Source organism: Protopterus annectens, chromosome 2.part1, assembly GCF_019279795.1.
Source record: "Protopterus annectens isolate FY-2018-M chromosome 2.part1, PAN1.0, whole genome shotgun sequence".
NCBI lineage: Eukaryota > Metazoa > Chordata > Ceratodontiformes > Protopteridae > Protopterus > Protopterus annectens.
This window is the reverse complement of record NC_056729.1, coordinates 920770727-920790852: the sequence shown is the minus strand read 5'-3', so window position 1 is coordinate 920790852 and position 20126 is coordinate 920770727. Positions and strand designations below refer to the sequence as shown.

The following is a 20126-nucleotide window of genomic DNA, read 5'->3' as shown; positions in this document are numbered from 1 at the left end:
GGATCTCAGCAAGCTCCAAATTATTTTACTGCCTGAAAAATGAAAATTGATCTGCACCAGCTAAAAGAAGAAAGCTGCACCATATATGTCAACCAACCTGCAAGCAAAACCTTGAAGAAATAAGGTAGTGTTGAAATGAACCATTCACTAAAAGAGTACACTCAGTACTGTGAAGGTGAATGATAATCCAGCCTTAAATAATAGGCAAGAAATAAACTGTCAGAAACAGGTTAGCTCATACATTAATATTGGTGAAAGGAAAGGAAAAACAATGTTAAATGTTTTATGTAAATACTAGAAATGTGTTAAAAGATCCTGGAGAGAAGTAGTCTCAGGAAAATAGTAAAATAACCTAACAATCTTGGGATAATGTAAATATAGCCTTAATATGCTAACTATAGCAGAAGGACTGTTTGGCTAAGCTGTTTTTTTTTTCTCTATGTATATATTTCCTACCCCTGATAAGTAGGTGCCAAGTATATATTTTCTAACCCACACAGATTGATGTGGAAAAACATTACAGGCACCAAAGAAGGCCAAAATCTGAATAAATAAAGAGGAGGAAAAAGAAGTTAAATGAAAGAAAAATGTAAAAATGACAAGATTGATTGTTTAACAATATTACTATGGTACATATATTGCTATAATTTACTGAGGAATGTATATTAATATGCTGTTTTAAAAAATACTATTAGAAAGAATTAGTCACAAGACAAAAACAATACATGCTGCACCTTAAATGCAATACCATAAGTGTATAAATAGTATGTTGAAAGAGGCTAGGGACATTAAGTAGCAGTGTTTGTTGAGGGAACTAGTATGTTCAGCTTTGTCCGCATTGTATATAGTAACACAGGGGGGATACTATGGGTTAAATCTATGTCTAAAAATAAAACACATTCCAAGATTAGACGTAAAGGTAAACCATATAGCAAACCTTCATCCTCCCCCCCCGATTATTCCTGGTCCAGGGATATAGTGGGTTAGGCACAGAGTAGGGATGGGGATAAATAGATGCTTTCCTAAACCATCACACAGTAACACATACAAAGATAACAAAACTAATGTACATGACATATCTAAGGAATACACTTAATGAATAAATGTGGGAAATAGAATCATGGAACATTAAAGGACTCCAAAACAAGAAGAAAAAAAAAACTATTCTTACACCTTACATTAAAAACCACAGCCAACTTCATACTAATACAAGAAACACACTTGACTGTGGAGCAATGGGCAGAAATTAGCAGAAAGAAATGGATAAGTCAAATCATAGCATCAGAGGGGAAAACAAACAGTGCTGGGGTGGCCATAATAATTAAAAAACAATTTAAGGAAAAAATACTTAAAACTAAAGCTGACAAGGAGGGAAGATGGTGTTACGTAACATTTACTAGTCCTACAATACCAAAACCTATAATGGTACTTAATGTTTACGCACCTTGTAATAACCAAGAACACTTTTTTATGTCATTAGTACCCAACCTTAAACCAATTTAAAGATCACTACCTAGTGATTGGAGGTGACTGGAACACATATCAAAACCCAGAAAAGGATAAATCTAATTTGACCAAATCACATAATAAACAAGCCACATTAGCCCTTAATGAACTCCAACAAGATTTCAAACTATATGATCCTTTTAAATATGGGAACAGTGAAGATAGAACAGGGAAATTCACATTCTATTCACAATGCCACAAAATGTGGTCAAGGATAGACTTCTTCTTAATCTCTGACATATTCATTAACATCGACCCAACAATAACTATACCTACCAGGTTCTTTTCAGATCACTCCAAAATTACACTGAACATTAACTGGGACAAAAAGATATATTTAGAGAATAGGGGTCATAATTGGTCATTAAACCCTAATTTACTTTCCAAAATGGATGTAATAATAGAAACAGAAGCAGTAATAAAAATAGCTCTTACAAATATCACTAACTCCCAAGTACCAACTGAGATAGAATGGGCTGCAACCAAAGCACAAATTAGAGGATTGTTTATCAAAAAAGCAGTATACTATAAAAAATACAACTGAAAGAGGAGCATATACTGAAAGGGAAAATAGGGCATCTTGAAAAAGAACTAATAAATAACCTCAAAAACCAAACAGAAGCAGAACTTTTAAAACTGCAAAGGGATCTATATATGTTAGAAACCAGGAACCTATCTTTTTATGAAGCCAGAATGTTAGCCATTTACGCAGAAGAAGCTCAAATACCATCTAGAGCTCTGGCCAGAATTATCTCCCAACACAAACATGCCTCCAATATATCAGAAATAAACTACAGAGACAAAAACTACACAAAAAATGAAGACATTATTAAAACATTTGAACAAATATACTCTCAAATATATGGAGCACAAATACTACAAACCTCAAAGGAAGATAGAACTCTTTTCCTTCAAAAACTGAAATTCCCTAAACTAAATTTAGACCACCAAAAAAACATAACTGAACCGATATCCATCAGTGAAATTATTACAACAATCACACACTTAAAAGCGCATAAGGCTCCGGGTCCGGATCGACTCACATCAGAATTTTACAAAGCATTTTCCACCTTGATAGCCAAACTACTATACTGTACACTGAATTACATAATAAACTATAAAATAAATGATATCCACTTTAATGCCTCTAAAACCATCTCTGTATTAAAAGAACACACAGAGCCCAAAAACCCCGACAGCTACAGACCCATCTCCCTCTTAAATATAGTTACTAAAATATTTACCTCTATACTTGCAAACAGAATGAAAAATCTGATAGAGAAAATCATCTCCCCAGAACAATCCGGTTTTACGCCACATAGACAGACTATTGACAATACATTAACATTAGATGCACTAATATCCTACGCTAACCGATACAATATCAACATCTACACAATGGTAGTGAATGCCCACAAGGCATTTGATAGGGTTAACCTAGAATTCTTACTCCAAACACTACCTTACTTTAATATACCCAATAACTTCTTCAGATCATCCAAACTCTCTATAGCAACACATACACATCTCTATATATAAATAAAACTTGGTCAAATAGGATTCTAATAAAAAATGGAACAAGACAAGGATGCCCATTATCACCCTTCCTGTTTAACGTATACCTAGAACCACTCTTTCTATATATTAAACAAAATACATACCACAATCCTCCATCAACACACAACTTCAAAATATACCTCACTGCATTTGCGGATGATCTGAACATATACTGCACTACACCAAATACAGATATAAACAAAATAATAGCTGCAACTGAACATTTGTCGACTATGTCTAACTACAAACTAAACCTCAATAAAACTAATATTTCCCCCCTAAAAACACCCAAACTCATCTCATTAATACCATTGTTAAACACAATAAAAATAAAAGAAGAAACTAAATACCTGGGAATCACCTTTTTCCAGAATACCAAAGACTTCTGCCAACACAATGTTAACCTTAAATGGCAAAACATAATGCAAGACTGTAAAAGATGGAACCACCTAAAACTACCATTCTTGGCCAAAGTATCAATAATCAGAATGAGCATTTTACCTAGACTAATGTATATATTCATGACATCACAGACAATAATACATAATAAATTCTTCAAACAAATTCAGAGCTTCCTAGCAAAATTTATATGGGAACCCAAAAAAAAAAACAGAATCTCCTATCCAAAATTAACACTCCCCAAAAACAAAGGAGGACTAAATTTACCAGATTTTAAAATCTACTACTCGATCATTAACACTAACAGAATATTAAGAATAGCTGAACATAACCCGTCATTGGAAAATTGGTCTCCTCTTTGGGTGACAATCTATTATAGATATATTAAAGCTCTAGGCTTCAATCCCAAAGCACTTCCATTCCTGGATCAGAAAGAAATACAAACTTATAACATTATAGAGCCCTTAAAATATTCTATCAACTTAGCTCAAAAACTCTTTCAACTCTTGAACCTTAGACATGCCATGACAATACTGCAACCCCTTCATAAAAACCCAAATTTAAAAATAAATAATAAGATGCTGGACTTAGTCCCTTTTCCCAGACTGAAAAAAAAATCCAAGATATTTATCCTTACCTTAAGTGCTCAATACAAGAAATGAGGACCAACTTAAACCTCCCTAAATCACACATAATAATCCTAAGACAAATCAAAGAACTGTGTTCCAGTTACCTCCAAAATGCTACTATGACCAATAGTGACATAGAAACTTGTAGCAGGTTTTGGAAAACTATTATCACAACAAAGAAAACTATTACTAATTCATATAAAATGATAAATGAAATCAAATACCAGAAAGACCTCCTCTTCTCTAAGTACTGGAGAAAAATTAAACCATCCATAGATGATCAGCAAATAAGCCAGGCAATCAATCTAACACTTAAGATTATACCCCTCAAAAAGTTAGCATACACTCAGCTCATGATCAATAATAATGCATATTTATAGGTTCATAGGTTCATACTAGGCTATCTTCCCTGGGGCAATTATAAGCCTAGCCCGATTCTGTATGGCTTACACCACCCCTTGATTTGAGTATACTGTGCCCTTTTTAAGGTTTAGTTTACTGTGTCTCTGTCTAATAGTGACACGGGAGTAATCCCTGGGACAAACCTATGATTCTCCATCCACCTATCGAGATTCTTCTTGAAGAGATTCAGTGAGGTGCTCTGCCTCACATGAACTGGAATTCTATTCCAGAGCGAAGGGAGCCTCTGGGTTATGAACCTGTCCCTCCAACAAGTTCTATTTATTTCTGTGCTGAGGTTCAAGTCCCTCGAGCGTGTGGCTCTAAGGGATTTAGAGTTACTGAGGTGGAGCATGTCCATTAATTCTGGATTTGACATAGCTTTGTATGTCAGGCATAAATCGCCTCGAAGTAGGCGGTATGCAACTGAGTAGAGCTGGAGTTTTTTTAACTGAGCAGCATATGGCATCTGTTTGAGACCCTTGATCCTCTTGGTGAGATACTTTTGGGGTCTTTTTAATTGTTGCAGGTGTCGGGTAAGGTACATCCCAAAAGGGGCATTGTATTCTATGATGGGCCTGATGAGGGATGAATAAAGGGGCACGATTACCTCTCTTGATCTAGATGTGAAACCCTTCGTGATGAGGTGGGCTATGTAGAAGGTCTTTCTAACCACTTTGGCAATGCGGTTTTCAAGGGAGAGATTGCTATCAACTTGGGTCCCCAGGTCCCTAATAACGTTCTCTGTACTTAATGGGTTTCTGCCTATGTGGTAATTTGTGGGCACATTGTTTTTGCCAAAGGGTATGACTATACATTTTTTGGCATTTAGCTTTAAACCATGGCGCTGGCACCAGTTATCTGTCTCTGTGAGACCTTTTTGAAGGATGTTTGTGTCAGCTCGAGAGTCGATTATGGCGACCAGTTTGCAGTCATCTGCGAACTTGGTGGGCCATAGTCCTCCCACATTTGCCTGTACCTCAGAAAAGTATATACCGAACAAGAGTGGTCCCAGGACAGAACCCTGTGGGATGCCACTTGTGACCGGTTTCGAGTCTGACATGGCTCCAGCAACTCTCACTCTGTGGGTTCTGTCTTTGAGTCAGTTTGCAACCCATCTTGTGACATAGGGGTTTATATTTAAGCTGGATAGCTTATCTATGATGCCCGAGTGGGGTATTGTGTCAAATGCCTTTGCAAGGTCCAGATAGGCTGTGTGGACTACCTTCCCTTCATCTATGGCTTTGGTGACTGTTTCGAAGAAGTCAACCAGGTTCAAAAGGTAGGATCTGCCCTTGACAAAGCCAAACTGGGTAGGATCTAGTGTCTGTAGGTCCCCAATGTCTTTGTTTATGAGCTCCATGATGATCCTCTCCATAGCCTTGCAGACTAAGCTAGTCAGGCTTATGGGGCGATAGTTTCCAGGGTCCGTAGAGGCTCCACCTTTGTGGAGTGGGACCACTGTTGCTGTACGCCATTCTGTGGGCACATATCCTGTAGTGAGGCTGAGATTGTATAGCTGTTTTATTTGAGGGATTAGTTCCTCTTGGAGTTCATGTAGGACGCAACCTGGGACGCCATCTCGTCCCAAGGAAGCAGTGTTTTTTGGCTTTGGAGAGGGCAGCCCTCACCTGAGCATCAGAGATGTTTGGGAGGCAGCTCTCTGCTGGGATAGATACTTGCTCTTTTGGGGGGGAGGGGGGGGGAGTTTGCACTGAACCTGTCTACCAGGATATTGACAATCCTACACAAATGTAACACATCAAAATCACCTTTCTGCCCACAGTGTAAGGACCAGATAGCTGACTTAATCCATGTATTTTGGAGCTGTAAATGTGTCTATAAACTCTAGAACTCTCTCAAGGTGCAATTACAAAAAAATGGGTTATCAAACATTAACATTAACTTGGGAATTCACTCTATTACACATTATCCCACTCAACATACACAAAACAAGCAAATGCACTTCTAACAATCTTCCTACTAATGAAACAGTATATAGCTTCTAAATGGCTAGATACGATAAATGTCTTTTGGGAGGGTTTTAAACAAGTAGCTATATAACACCTTTTAGCTCATAAAACAGTAATAGATAAAAGAAACAAAAACATGAAATCCAGAGAAATTTGGGAACAAACCTTTAATATCATATTAGCATAATTCATCACACAGCAACGTAGAAATACACTGTAATGGAACCGAAGAACACATACAAGTTCAAATATTAAATAATAACTTGGATGAATGTATATACTGTCTGTATACCTGTGGAACTAACAGTGAAAGCATCTATGTACATAGTGTAAATAGATACGTTGTACGACCTCAAAACCGATCATAACTGATTCCCAGTGTGTAACTTTGGTGCCTTAATTTACTTTTGCTGTTGTGTGTTTTTGGGCACCTCAGTGTACCTGAAGCCATTTGAGTTTGTATCTTCACGTTGTACGACCTATTTCCTGTGGTATTGACATCAATGTATAACATATATATGTTTATATGGTCATGTTGTAAGATGGTTTTTATCTGTGACATTTATTAATGTAAAAAGAAAAAAAAATTATTGAAAAAAAATATTATCAATGGTACTAACTTACAGAATAAAAAAAATTACCTTATATAATATCTTCTGAGCAATTGGGCTTTATGAGTCACAGGCAGGTATGGGATAACACACAACTGATTCCTTAATCCACCTCTTAGAAAAAGACAAATGCCCTAGGTATGCCCCATTGGTAGATGCATCCAAAGCTTTTGATAGAGTGAATCTAAGCTTCCTATTTAAAATATTACAGCAGTTTAGCATACCACAAGAATTTATTAATATGATCAAAACTGTCTACAATAATGCAACTACGACACTCTATATTAATAAAAAAACAATCAAAACCAATAAAAATCATTAATGGAACAAGGCAAGGCTGCTCCCTCTCCCCATATTTGTTCAACATATATATTGAAACACTACTTCTTATAAGCCAAAGGATTTACCATTACCTCATGCAAATCTCAAAAGTCCAAATAAAATAACCAGCTTTTGCTGATGACCTAAACATATATTTTGTATTCCCAAATACGGATCTGTGGAAGATTCTGGACTCCATTGACAAGTTCTGTAAAATATCAAATTATGCTATAAATCTGAATAAATCAGTTATTTTCCAGTTGAACCCAATAGGCTACAAAGAATTTTACTTCCCTGAGACAAGAATTAAAGTAAACTACTCCTTAAAATCTCTAGGTATTCAGTTTAACCTTTCACAAGTAGACATTCTTAAAAATAACTTTTATAAAACATCGTCAGATATTACAGATGATATAAACAGACAGAAAAACTTTCTCTATTATCTAAAGCAGCAATTATCAAAATGAATATTCTCCCAAAAATCCTATATCATATAAATGCGGTTAGCACCAACATACCAACCAGCTTCTTTACTAGAATAAAAACATTGCTTGCAAAATTCCTATGGCAACCTAAAAGTACCAGAATAAGCTATAGTAGACTAATACTACCAAAAGAGAAAGGAGGACCTGGATTGCCAGACTTCCAACTATACTATGAAATCATAAATGCTAGTCGCATTGTTCAAATAGCAAATTATGACCCATCAAACCAAGAACGGTGTCCACTATGGATAAAACTTTATTACCAACACTTAATTTCAATGAATATAAACCCCAAAGCTGTACCATTTATGAATCAAAAGACCCTTGAGTCATTTAAAATTCACCCAATAATTAAAAATAAAAGCCTAATATTTCAGAAACTAATAGCATCTTTACAGCTTAAAGATACCCTTACTCTCCTGCAGCCAGTCCATCTTAATCTATGTATAAAAATAAATAACAATATGCTCAATTTGAATCAATATCCTAAAATAAAAACCTGTTCTATTTGGGATTTCTACAAACTAAAAAGCCTTGTTGATAGACAACATTAGAAATAACCTAAGAGTCAGTAAAAATTCTAAAATAATAATTAGACAAATAATGCTCTTAGTAAACTTAATAACCACAAATATTAAAATACATGAACAGGATATCTCCTTATTCCAAGTGCTCCAAAAATGCTACTTCTCAGGTCCAAAATGCTGTCCAGCACATACAGATTAATAACAAAAATTAAGTACCAAGACTCTCTCCTATACTCAAAATACTGGGATGGAAAGAATAAAAACATCATCTCAAAACAAAAATTATCAGCTATAGAACTAACTATGAAATTGACCTCATTCAAAAAAACTGATTTATACTCAGATTATGTTAAATAATAATGACTATCATACCCCAGTCCTCCTGAACAGATTTGACCCCACTCACTCCCCATAATGTCCCTACTGCCCAAATAGTGTATCAGACACCCTACATATCTTTTGGAGTTGCAAAGAGGTATATAAATTTGGTGTTTGCTAAGAACTAAATTGGAGAAAAAAGGTTACACTAAGTCCACTCTGTCATAGAAAAATGCAATACTCCATATATTCCCAGAGAATCTCGCCTTTACAAACAAGCACATCACAGTAGCATTAAGCACTCTAATGAAATTCTACATAGCCAAAAACTGGCTAGACAGATCCAAAACTTCATGGAAAGGTGTTCAATGTTTAGCTACGAAGTATATACTAGCAAACAAACATTACAAAAAGTCAAAAGAAACTCACATACTATCAAAAATAATATCACAATTATTGGAAAGCACTGCTTGATAAACTGTCGTAAAATAAATGTAACTAATGCTCTCAAATCCCTTAATCAAACTGCATGGGCTATCCACCAATCACAATGTCAGACTTGTAATCTCTGTCTCATCTGATATCAAATCTATCTTGGTGGAAAAGGTACAATAAGGTGACACCTGTATGTAAATAGTGTAGTTAGTGACTTAGGTTTGTATATATTATGTGTATATTAGTTACGCAATAGCAATAGTTAGCCTAACATGGGTAATGGAAATACCTGTTTTCTATAAGACATAAAATAAACTAAATTTGAAATGTCTAGAAATGCATAAAAAGTATGTGCCTTTGTGGGCAACATACTGTTTTCTCTGCCTACTTTTTGCTGTATTTGTTTCATGGTCAGTGATCAGCTATTACTAATTCATATTCATATGACCTGTGATGTTTGTTTTTATTATGTGAAAAACAATAAAAATTTTTATTTGAAAAAAAAAAGTCTTACAAAGCCCTAGAGCTGTGTGATACCTGTGCATGAATGACCCCTGCTGGCAAACCAAATTTTTGCATATGCTTGCTACTCAAGAAAAAAAGTGTTTTACTTCGTTATGCATTTGTTTGTTTTGCTTGTAGGTGGGCTGAATTTATACCTCTCAGCTGTCCAGATTTTCACACAATGTCCAGATTTTTGCCTCAAAATTTCAGTCTGTTCCTCATAAAATTTCTGGTTTTCTGGTAAATGACTAGGACGATCTGAAGAATGAAATTAGTAAATAATGTCATACATTTGAGCTTCAGACCTCATATCCTTTTGAAAATGCATTTTATTACATAACCCTGCCATTCTAGCAACTTTCTAAATTTATAAGAGCAATTTTCTTTAAAAATCTGTCCCTATTTTTTGGGTCTTTGTATCCCCATTAAGGCAGCCTTTGTCCAGATATCTTGGGTTAAGAGGTTGAGAGGTATGGAGCTGATTCAAAGCACAACCGTCTCACATGACCCAGAAGTACAGCTTAACAAGCTATGAAGTTTGCAATGAATGCATAACTGGCTACAGAAGCATAGAGTGGGGAAAAAAATGAAATGCATCATTACAAATAAATAAATCAAGATTTTTTTATGTACAGACGTATAATAGTCAGTGATATATGCAATGCATTAGTGAGCATAACCAGTATGCGAAACACCTAGTGCAGCCAGACTCACCACATCCAATTTGTATTTGAAATACTCTCAATTTATTAGACATTTATTACCCTCTGTGAACCCAATCCAGCCAATAAGTGTCACTAGTACTAAGTGACTTAAACATATTCAATGCAGAAAGAGTATGCAGGTCAATCAACATGGAAACCTATTATAGTAATCTAAATATAAATTGGATATAACACATGTAAGTGGTTTAAATATGACAGATTGTACTGGGTGACATACTATGTGTTTAGATTTAGCTATTTTGTGGTGACAGTATAGAAGACAGTGAGGATCTGAAGAGTTTGGGGTGTTAGCATCCTTGTGTAGGATGGGAACATAAAGTATATAATGTCCTAAACACCAGTGTGAAAAAGGTTCTGAAGAGTTTGGGGTGTTAGCATCCTTGTGTAGGATGGGAACATACAGTATATAATGTCCTAAACACCAGTGTAAAAAGAGTTCTGTCTCTCTTCAATAATTTTGTTATGAGCACATTGCAAGTGATAATAAGTAAATCTCACCCTAAATAGTACAAAAAGTATAAATGCGCTCTTCGAGAAATGTGCCTTTTCAGTTGTACTATAAAATAAACTCCCAAGATATAAACCTGCATTTGAATGCCAGATAAACACCACAAATTTATTTCTTGTGAAAAATGCATTAATAATATTAAATACCTATAACATAAATACATAGTATTACCAAGATATTTTCTCTTTATTTGAGCTTTTATTTCATTCCAAATAATTATTTTCAGGATTATTTAATACTTATCTACAGAAATATAAACATAATGCAGCATATGGACAGTACTCAACTGCCTCTGAAGCTATGCAAGTTACAGGGCAATTATCAATCTTAGATTTGACGGCATCATTTAAACTTTCAGCCTATGTCATGAATTGTTTCAATGCTACTTTGTTTTATCAATATTAATGTCAAAATGGGAATATTTACACCTACAGATATACCTTACTAAAAGGATACAAGGCCTAAACAAGATGTCCTACGTGGACCAACTCAAAACCCTGCCATTATACTAAGTATCCTACAGACTGCTAAGAGGCAACCTGTGTCTGGCATACAAGGCATCCTCTGACCCATTATTGATGGATTTACTGAACATTAGTGAGTCAAATAGCATCAGAAATACTTGGTCTAGGGATACATACCTCTTCTGCAACATCAACAGAACAATTTGGAGGGACAGGTATATTTTGCAGAGGATACTGCTGCTGTGGAATAGACTCCCTATCCACATAAAACAAAGTTCATCCCTGTTCATTTTTCAAGTACAACTTAGAGCTATGAATGGGATACAGAAAATTTACTCCAGGACTGCCCCTGTACTATTGATGGACAGATGCAGCTCCTAAATGCTTTATTCCATGCATGAGCCCCCTCAAATTGTCTATGATATGATCCCAGTTATTATTTAGGGTAGTATGTACACTGGATATAAAAAGTTTACACACCCCTGTTAAAATGCCAGGTTGTTGTGATATAAAAATGAGACCACAATAAATAATTTCAAAACTTTTCCCACCTTTAATGTGACCTATAACTTGTACAATTCAATTAAAAAACAAACAAATCTGTTAGGGGGAAAAATATAAAAACTAAAAAAACGTACAATAAGCTGGTTGCAAAAGTGTGCACATCCTTAAACTAATACTTTGTTGAAGCACGTATTGATTTAATTACAACATTCAGTCTTCTTGCGTATGAGTCTATCAGTATGCCACATCTTGACTTGGCAATATTTGCCCACTCTTCCTTGTATAAGTGCACCAAATCTGTCAGATTGCGAGGGCATCTCTTGTCCACAGCCCTCTTCAGGTCACCCCGCAGATTTTCTATTGGATTTAGGTTGGGCTCTGGCTGGGCCATTCCAAAACTTTAATTTTCTTCTGGTGAAGATATTCTTTTGTTGATTTGGATGTATGCTTGGGGTCACTGTCATGCTGAAAGGTGAAATTATTCTTCATCTTCAGCTTTCTAGCAGATTTCTGAAGGTTTTGGGCCAAAAGTGACCGGTATTTGGAACCATACATAATTCCCTACACCTTGACTAAAGCCTCAATTTCAGCTGATGAAAAGCAACGTCAAAGCATGATACTGCCAGCATCATGTGGGGATGGTGTTCCTTTGGTGATGTGAAGTGTTGTTTTTGCGCCAAATGTATTGTGGCCAAAAGGTTCAACCTTGGTCTCATCATTCCATAACACATTTTCCCACATGCTTTTGGGAGACTTGATACATTGTTTTGCAAATTTTAGCCAGGCCTGGATGTTTTTCTGTGTAAGAAAAGGCTTCCATCTTGCAACCCTACTTTATAGTCCAGACATATGGAGAATATGGGAGATTGTTGTCACATGTAGTACACAACCAGTACTTGCCAGAAACTCCTGCAGCTCCTTCAGTGTTGCTGTAAGTCTTTTGGCAGCCTCCTGGACCAGTTTTCATCTTGTCTTTTCATCAATTTGTGGGGGATGTCCAGTTCTTTGCAACATCACTGTTGTCCCATATTTTCTTCACTTTTTGATGACTGTCTTCACTGTGTAAAAAGCAAAATGTTATTTAAAAAGGAAATGGACAACAGCAGTCTCTATAGAAAACAAAATGCAAAACCATGGTTACACAGAGGTACAAAATGGTCTAATAAGGTAGATGCACAGGTCCAAGAACCTAATGAAGGTTTGAAAATAAGTTTAACATACAGTAATGATATAGGTGGTATATGTAATATTATTAGAGACAACTGGAGAATTCTTTTAACAGATGAGAATATAACTAGAGTTGTAGGGACACAACCTAGATTTATTTTTAAAAGAAATAAAAATCTGAAAGATATTTTATGTCAAGAACCTATGCATTTTAAAAACTCAGGCATAAGAAGAAGGGAACTTATCCATGCCTACATTGTAAAGCCTGTAAGCACATTCTACAAGGGAACTGTTTTATACACCCCAGGACCAACAAGAATTACTTTTTGAATATGTATGCTGACTGTAACACACGGAATGTTGTCTATATTGCGAACTGTCAACAGTGTACTGCATGTTATGTAGGAAAAATAAATTGCAGACTTAAAGATAGAATTTTTAAGCATTTATCAGATATAAGGTTAAGAAAAGAACACAATGCACTGTACAAGCATATAGAATTGCATAGTGATCATGTATTTACCTTTATGGTTATATGTGTTGTAAATAGAAGTCAAAGAATGGGTGACTTGTATAATGAAACTAAATAAAAGAGATGCAATGGATTCTTGGACTGGGAGCTGACAAAGCCCCAGGATTAAATGATGTTGTCCCTTTAAAACCAGCTCTAGCAAAAAGGAGGGTAAATTATTGATTTTTATTGGCTGTGTTGTACTATATTAGATACTATGTTTTTACTTGTGTTTTATCATCTGATGAAGGGATTTACCCGAAATTGCTTATGATACTGCTTTTATTGTTTTAATGAAGTGAAGTTGCTTCATACACAGTGTGGTAGTACTTGCCTCAATTTTGGATTTATTATTTGTCTTCACTGTGTTCCATGGTATATCCAATCTTGTAGAAATTTTTTGTAACCTCCTCCTGACTGATACCTTTCAACAATGAGGTCCCTCTGATGCTTTGTAAGCTCACTGTGAACCATGGCTATTGCTGTAGCAGGCAACTGAGTAAATGTCAGGAAAATCCTACCAGAACAGCTGAACTTTATTTGGGGTTAATCAGAGTCTCTTTAATTGATGGCAGGTGTGTACCCAGCATCTCTTTATTTGATGGCAGGTATGTACCCAAGAAGACCGAATGATGTAATTAAATCAAAAGGTGCTTCGACAAAGTATTAGTTTAAGGTGTGCACAATTATGAAACCAGCTTATTGTAAGTTTTTTATTTTTTATATTTTTCCCTAACAGATTTGTTTGTTTTTCAATTGAATTGTACAGGTTATAGGTCACATTAAAGGTGGGAAAAGTTTTGAAATGATTTATTGTGGTCTCATTTTTTTATATCACAAAAACCTGGCATTTTAACAGGGGTGTGTAAACCATACCTCTCAACCTGGAAACATCAAAAATCTGGACAAGGCCCATGAAAAATAGGTACAAATCTGTACGCTGATTAACATAAAATTTGCATACATAATTAAACAACCCCGCCCACTCCAATGGAATTGTAGGATACCAACTTTGAAATGCAAACTGAAGAACGGAACCAAAATATAGCACCAGGGTCCCCCTGCAGCCATTCCAATGTCCCATTACCTGGCTATTTCACCCCATTTACCATAAACACTTTGTTTGTGTCTTTCGGCTTTTCCCGGTTAGGGGTCGCCACAGCAGAACTCCGGTCCGCTAATGATTAGCAGTTGATATTTATGTACCGGCTTGCCAGGCCTGATGCACAACCTTCAACGAAGGTACGCCCATTCACGCAAGTCTCCATGCAGAAGACGCTCTAGCTGAGAATCGAACCGGACAGCGTCTTACTGTGAGGCGACAACGCTACCGCAGCACCACCACTGCGAGATTTACCATAAACACGAATGTTTGCATACTGCTTTACTTCTACAATGATTATTTGTATTTTAGTTTTTTACATTTTACAGCACAATGCGTAAACACTAATAGATATCTGCTAAAAAGCAATACTGTCTAACAATGAAAATAGACTTGGCATTAAAACTTATCTGCCCTTGAAACTCACATTCATTAAAACAGCATTGAAACCCACATCACATCCAAAGAAAATACATCTGGCCAGTGGTGGATAAAGATTACCTTTCGGCTGTTTTCAAATCAGTGGCCCCTTGCACACAAAACAAGAAACATACATGCATTCTTTGATACACCTTCCTGACTTTATTAAATTATATTCCTTGTATAAAGCATTTAGATTTATTGTTTAAACATTTTTTCCAGTAGGCAATGAAACAAAAATGTATGAACCGATGACAAAACTGCCCTATTCGGAGCATTTCCATGATAACAGTCTACTTACACACACAACTGCATTTTAAATTTATTGTTTGAACATTTTTCCAGTAGACATTGAAGCAAAATGCATGCACCAATAATGACAAAACTGCCATATTCAGAACATCTCCATGATAACAATCTACTTCCACAGACAATTGCATTTTAAATTTGTTTGAACATTTTTATTTTTCCTACTTCTACACACGATATATATATATATATATATATATATATATATATATATATATATATATATATTTATTTTATTTATTTTTCTATTTATTTTTTTTTCAAATCTGCTCTTGCACAAACACAAAAGAGGCAGAAATATCGCAGAACACAGATCACTGTCAGCATGTGTACGGAAACTTTGCCAACGGTGTTTTCTAATGGCAGGCAGCCATTGCCATTTTGACTAAAGGCACCCAATACTTGCCAATTATGCACTTAATCTGTAGAGATGTCATGCCATGGGTGCAAGCTGTTAAGCTATCCTTACAACTCTTGTGGTGAATTCCTTGACATCCATGTCTCAAACTCATAGCAGTATGGTTATGATTGGAGACCCATGTTATAGTTTTCAAGCTTGGCGTAGCCTTCCTTAAGGACTATGTTTTGATAACTTTGCAGGTGCACTGAAGCTATGTAAAGCATAAAGTGAAGCAAGTCCCATCTTGTCCCCACACTTGACAATGTCACAGAAGGTGATCTCTCTGCTAGGCCTGTGCACTTTTGATTTTTTTTTACCGCTGGTACATTCTGTGTATTTAGTAAAACATTTCTTTTCCTGGCACCCACTACAAGTATCCTGTTCTCATACCCAATCCCTACTTTTTCATGAACAGATGCATTATGTGTTTAATTTATCTCTATCCTTTCATTTTTCTAGTATATGCCTTGTTTATCAATCACCAGCACAAAAAAATTAAAGCCCATCTCTAATTAATATCTGTAAGTCAAGAACAACCTGGTCAGAAAAAAAAATCACATCAACTAAACACATATGTTGATTTACTCCTTACCAACATATGCATATGAAGGCAATCAAATTCCACTGACTCAGTACTCAACATCCATGCTACACACACACACACACACACACACACACACACACACACACACACACACACACACACACACACACGCACACACACACCCTACCTCTGCAGCTGACTTCCAGAAAATAAGTCCGATGATGGTACTGGCTCTGCATGGCAAAAGTAAAATAATCCTGTCTTGTGTTCTGCCCGAACAAAAAAAGTACTGTGCTCTGCCCGAACAGCAGAAGTAAAAGTAAATCCTGTGTTCTGCCGAACGGCAGACTTAAATGCAATAGGCGCATGGTAGCTTAGTAAACTGCAGTCCTATTCAAACAGACATGCAGCATGCTGACAGAGCTGACATCATTGCGCACGGGATGACGTCACCTCCGAAAGTGCAAAAATTTAAAAAACAGATCCAAAAAATCGGAAATAATGGAGTGCCACTCGGGAATCATGGCACCCCATTATTGGAACCCCAAAACTCGGTAAAAAACGAGTTATTCAGGATGGTTGAGAGGTCTGGTGTAAATGTTTTATATCCACTATAGTTATTGAGCATGGGATGGGTAAGGCAAATCTGTAATCAAATGAGAGAGGTTATTTCAAGCACAAAAAAGGAAACTGGCTAGACTTAAAATGGCAGCTAGGGCAGCTAGGTAAGTACTTACCTATGAACCTGTGTACCTATAAGTGTTTTCACAATTGTATAAACAATGACCCCAGTGACTGCCAAACCAAAAATAAAAGTAGAAAAATCACTGTGTTGCAGCCAGAACTCACCACGACCATCCACAAGTATCAAACGTTTTATTAGGACATAAAATTGTTAAAAAGTATTCATTACTTGTGGATGGTCGTGGTGAGTTCTGGCTGCAACACAGTGATTTTTCTACTTTTATTTTATGTTTTCATAATTACTAATTCAAGTAGCTATGTTTTGACCAGTATGTTATATACTACTTCCTCGCTTTCTATCACTCTCTCTCTCTGTCTGTCACTCTGACTCTTTCTGTATTTAAAATGTTCTTTCTACTATTCTCACATTTCATAGGATGCCCACAGCATGCTGAAACTTTTTAAGTTGTTGGAATATAATAGAAAAAAAATATATTTTTAATAGGCAGTGGTTTCTCATTTTGTTTGCCTAGGAGACCCTTCACATGATGTCTTTGAGTAATTTATCATTTTTAGGGTTTACAAAAATATCATTCCAGCTGTGAAAATACTATTAAAAAGACAATGAGCTGAATTCATTAAGGTACCATCATGTGCACATGGAGGTGTACATGTCAAGATACCTTTTTGTTATTTATGGTGCTATACAGTCCCACAACATGAAGATGGAGAACACCCAAGTGGTTTGGCCCCATGGCCATGCTGAAGAGTGGATAGTTCTCACTTTCCCCCATAATTGTCTCCAAGAAGGCATCTACAAGGCCAAGTGATTCAAGAAAGTACTTGGCCATGTAGATCAGGTCTGCCATTCCCACATCTGAATTGCAGTGAGGTAGTGAACATGGACAAAAGGTTATGTTCAACTTCTGAATATGAACATGGTGGGGAACCATTAAACACCAAGGCTTATTTTAAAAGTATCATAATGCCACCAACATGAAAACAGGGATCGGAGGTGAGTGGACCACTGGACACCAGGGATTAATTTTTAAAGTTCCATGCCAGCACTGATGTTACTGTGAGGATGGAGGGACAGGGGGATACACACTCTACAGTGCTGTACCAGCACCAGTGTTACTATGGGATCAAGAGGTCGGGGCATACAAACTCTGCAGTGCCATACCAGCATCAACATTACTATGGAGTTTGGGGGTGGAGAGATAAATGGTCCACATTGCTGTACTGGTGCCAGTGTTAGTACAGGGCCTGGGGGTGGGAATACACTAGACACCAGAGAAAAGTCCTCAAAGTACCTAACACACAGAATGGCATAACAGGGATTGAGGGAGACCACCGAACATGCTCTAAAGTGCCATAATGGCACCAACCATAGTATTGGGATCAGGGATGGAAGAACCACTGGACACTAGGGAGGTAGTGCTGTATTGGCACCAACATCATAAGGTGGATCAGAGGTTGGGGCATACACTAGACACCAAGGATCATTTTCTGCAGTGCCATACCAGCACTTGCATTGTAATGTGAATCAGAGGGTGGGGGATACAGTAGACTACCACAGCCTAATACAGGCTTGCCATAAAATCACTAAAGTATAATGGAGTGCAGGGAACCAATTGATGGCAACTAGGGTAGGGACAGGTACAGGGATTGTGGTGTGTAGGTGTGTGTGTGTTTTGTGTGTGTGTGTGTGTGTGTGTGTGTGTGTGTGTGTGTGTGTGTGTGTGTGTGTGTGTGTGTGTGTGTGTGTGTGTGTGTGTGTGTGTGTGTGTGTGTGTGTGTGTGTGTGTGTGTGTGTGTGTGTGTGTGTGTGTGTAATGCATATATGTGTGTGTGTGTGTGTGTGTGTGTGTGTGTGTGTGTGTGTGTGTGTGTGCATATATGTGTGTGTGTGTGTGTGTGTGTGTGTGTGTGTGTGTGTGTGTGTGTGTGTGTGTGTGTGTGTGTGTGCTTGTACGTGGATGACAGAGTAACTGGTGGAGGAATGCCACTGTCTACATGAGCAGCAGGTAGCTACAGTGATGTGAAGATCAGAAATGATCCACAAAATGCAGTAGTAATTATGATTCAAGAAACATGTAAATTAGCTGATAATATGGTCTTGCCTCATTGCGACTAGCACGTTTCTGAATTACAAATGGCATGTTGCAGTAATAGAGCCTTTCTAACATGAGCTATGTGGTTCATATGAATTTAGCCCAATGTTTTCTGTCCAAGACTATGCATTCTTTGCAGAAAGTAACAGGATCACTTTATCTTTCTAGTTGCAATTTTTTTCTCAGGATGCCCATTAATAATTTTTAACTTGTTTGTTTATAATATTTTGTAGAACAAACAAACTGGGCGAAAAAATCGAACAATCCAAAACAGAACAGGAGCCCAACAGTAGCCAGCAGAAAAAGATGTTAATCCCAAAAAACACTTTCTTTTAATGTAAAGTCAATTTAATAAAAATGTTCTCACGTTTTCGTCACTTTAAGTAAAGTAACTTCTTCAGACACACAGACAAACAGCAGTTACACAGTTTCTACAGCATTTAAACGATGTAGCATAAAGTCATGTGACTAATAGCAGCAATGAATTAAAGGTGCAAAGCACAATAATTCAAACACTATTAAAGTAAATCTTAAAACTTACATACTAACTCAAATAAAAAGTGTGTATGCAATAAATATACAATATACAAGAGTTGTATTAAAGTCATTACTAAAAAGTTAAAACCAAAAATACACTATCGTGTAAGGTTTCCTAATTTAAGCAAACATGAAATATTACAATTCTCATTCAAGCCAGGCAAGCAGAAAGCATTAAGTGCTAACTGCCATTCTAGTTCTCGTACCTCTAATAGTACTGAGTATGGGCCACCTCTGATGTCAGGAAGTACCTGGTCAATAGCTTGGAATGTGAAACTATGTCCACCATTTAGTGAAATATGTTTTGCTAAAGCATTTTCTGTTTTATTTTTGCTAATTGCATAACAGTGTTCGTAAATTCTCTCACAGAGCTTCCTGTCCATTTTCCCTATGTAGAAAGCTGGACATAAGGTACAGGAAGCTAAGTAAACAACACTCTTGGACTCACAGTTCAACTTATGGTTGATGTAAAA

The 20126-nt window shown here is 36.5% G+C and overlaps 1 protein-coding gene across 1 annotated transcript in view; it reads left to right on the top strand.

Moving 5' to 3' along the window:
• The window catches only part of LOC122794919 (NACHT and WD repeat domain-containing protein 2-like), a 1236179-nt gene that overhangs the window by 1110096 nt on the left and 105957 nt on the right, over nucleotides 1-20126 (top strand). The window lies entirely within an intron of this gene.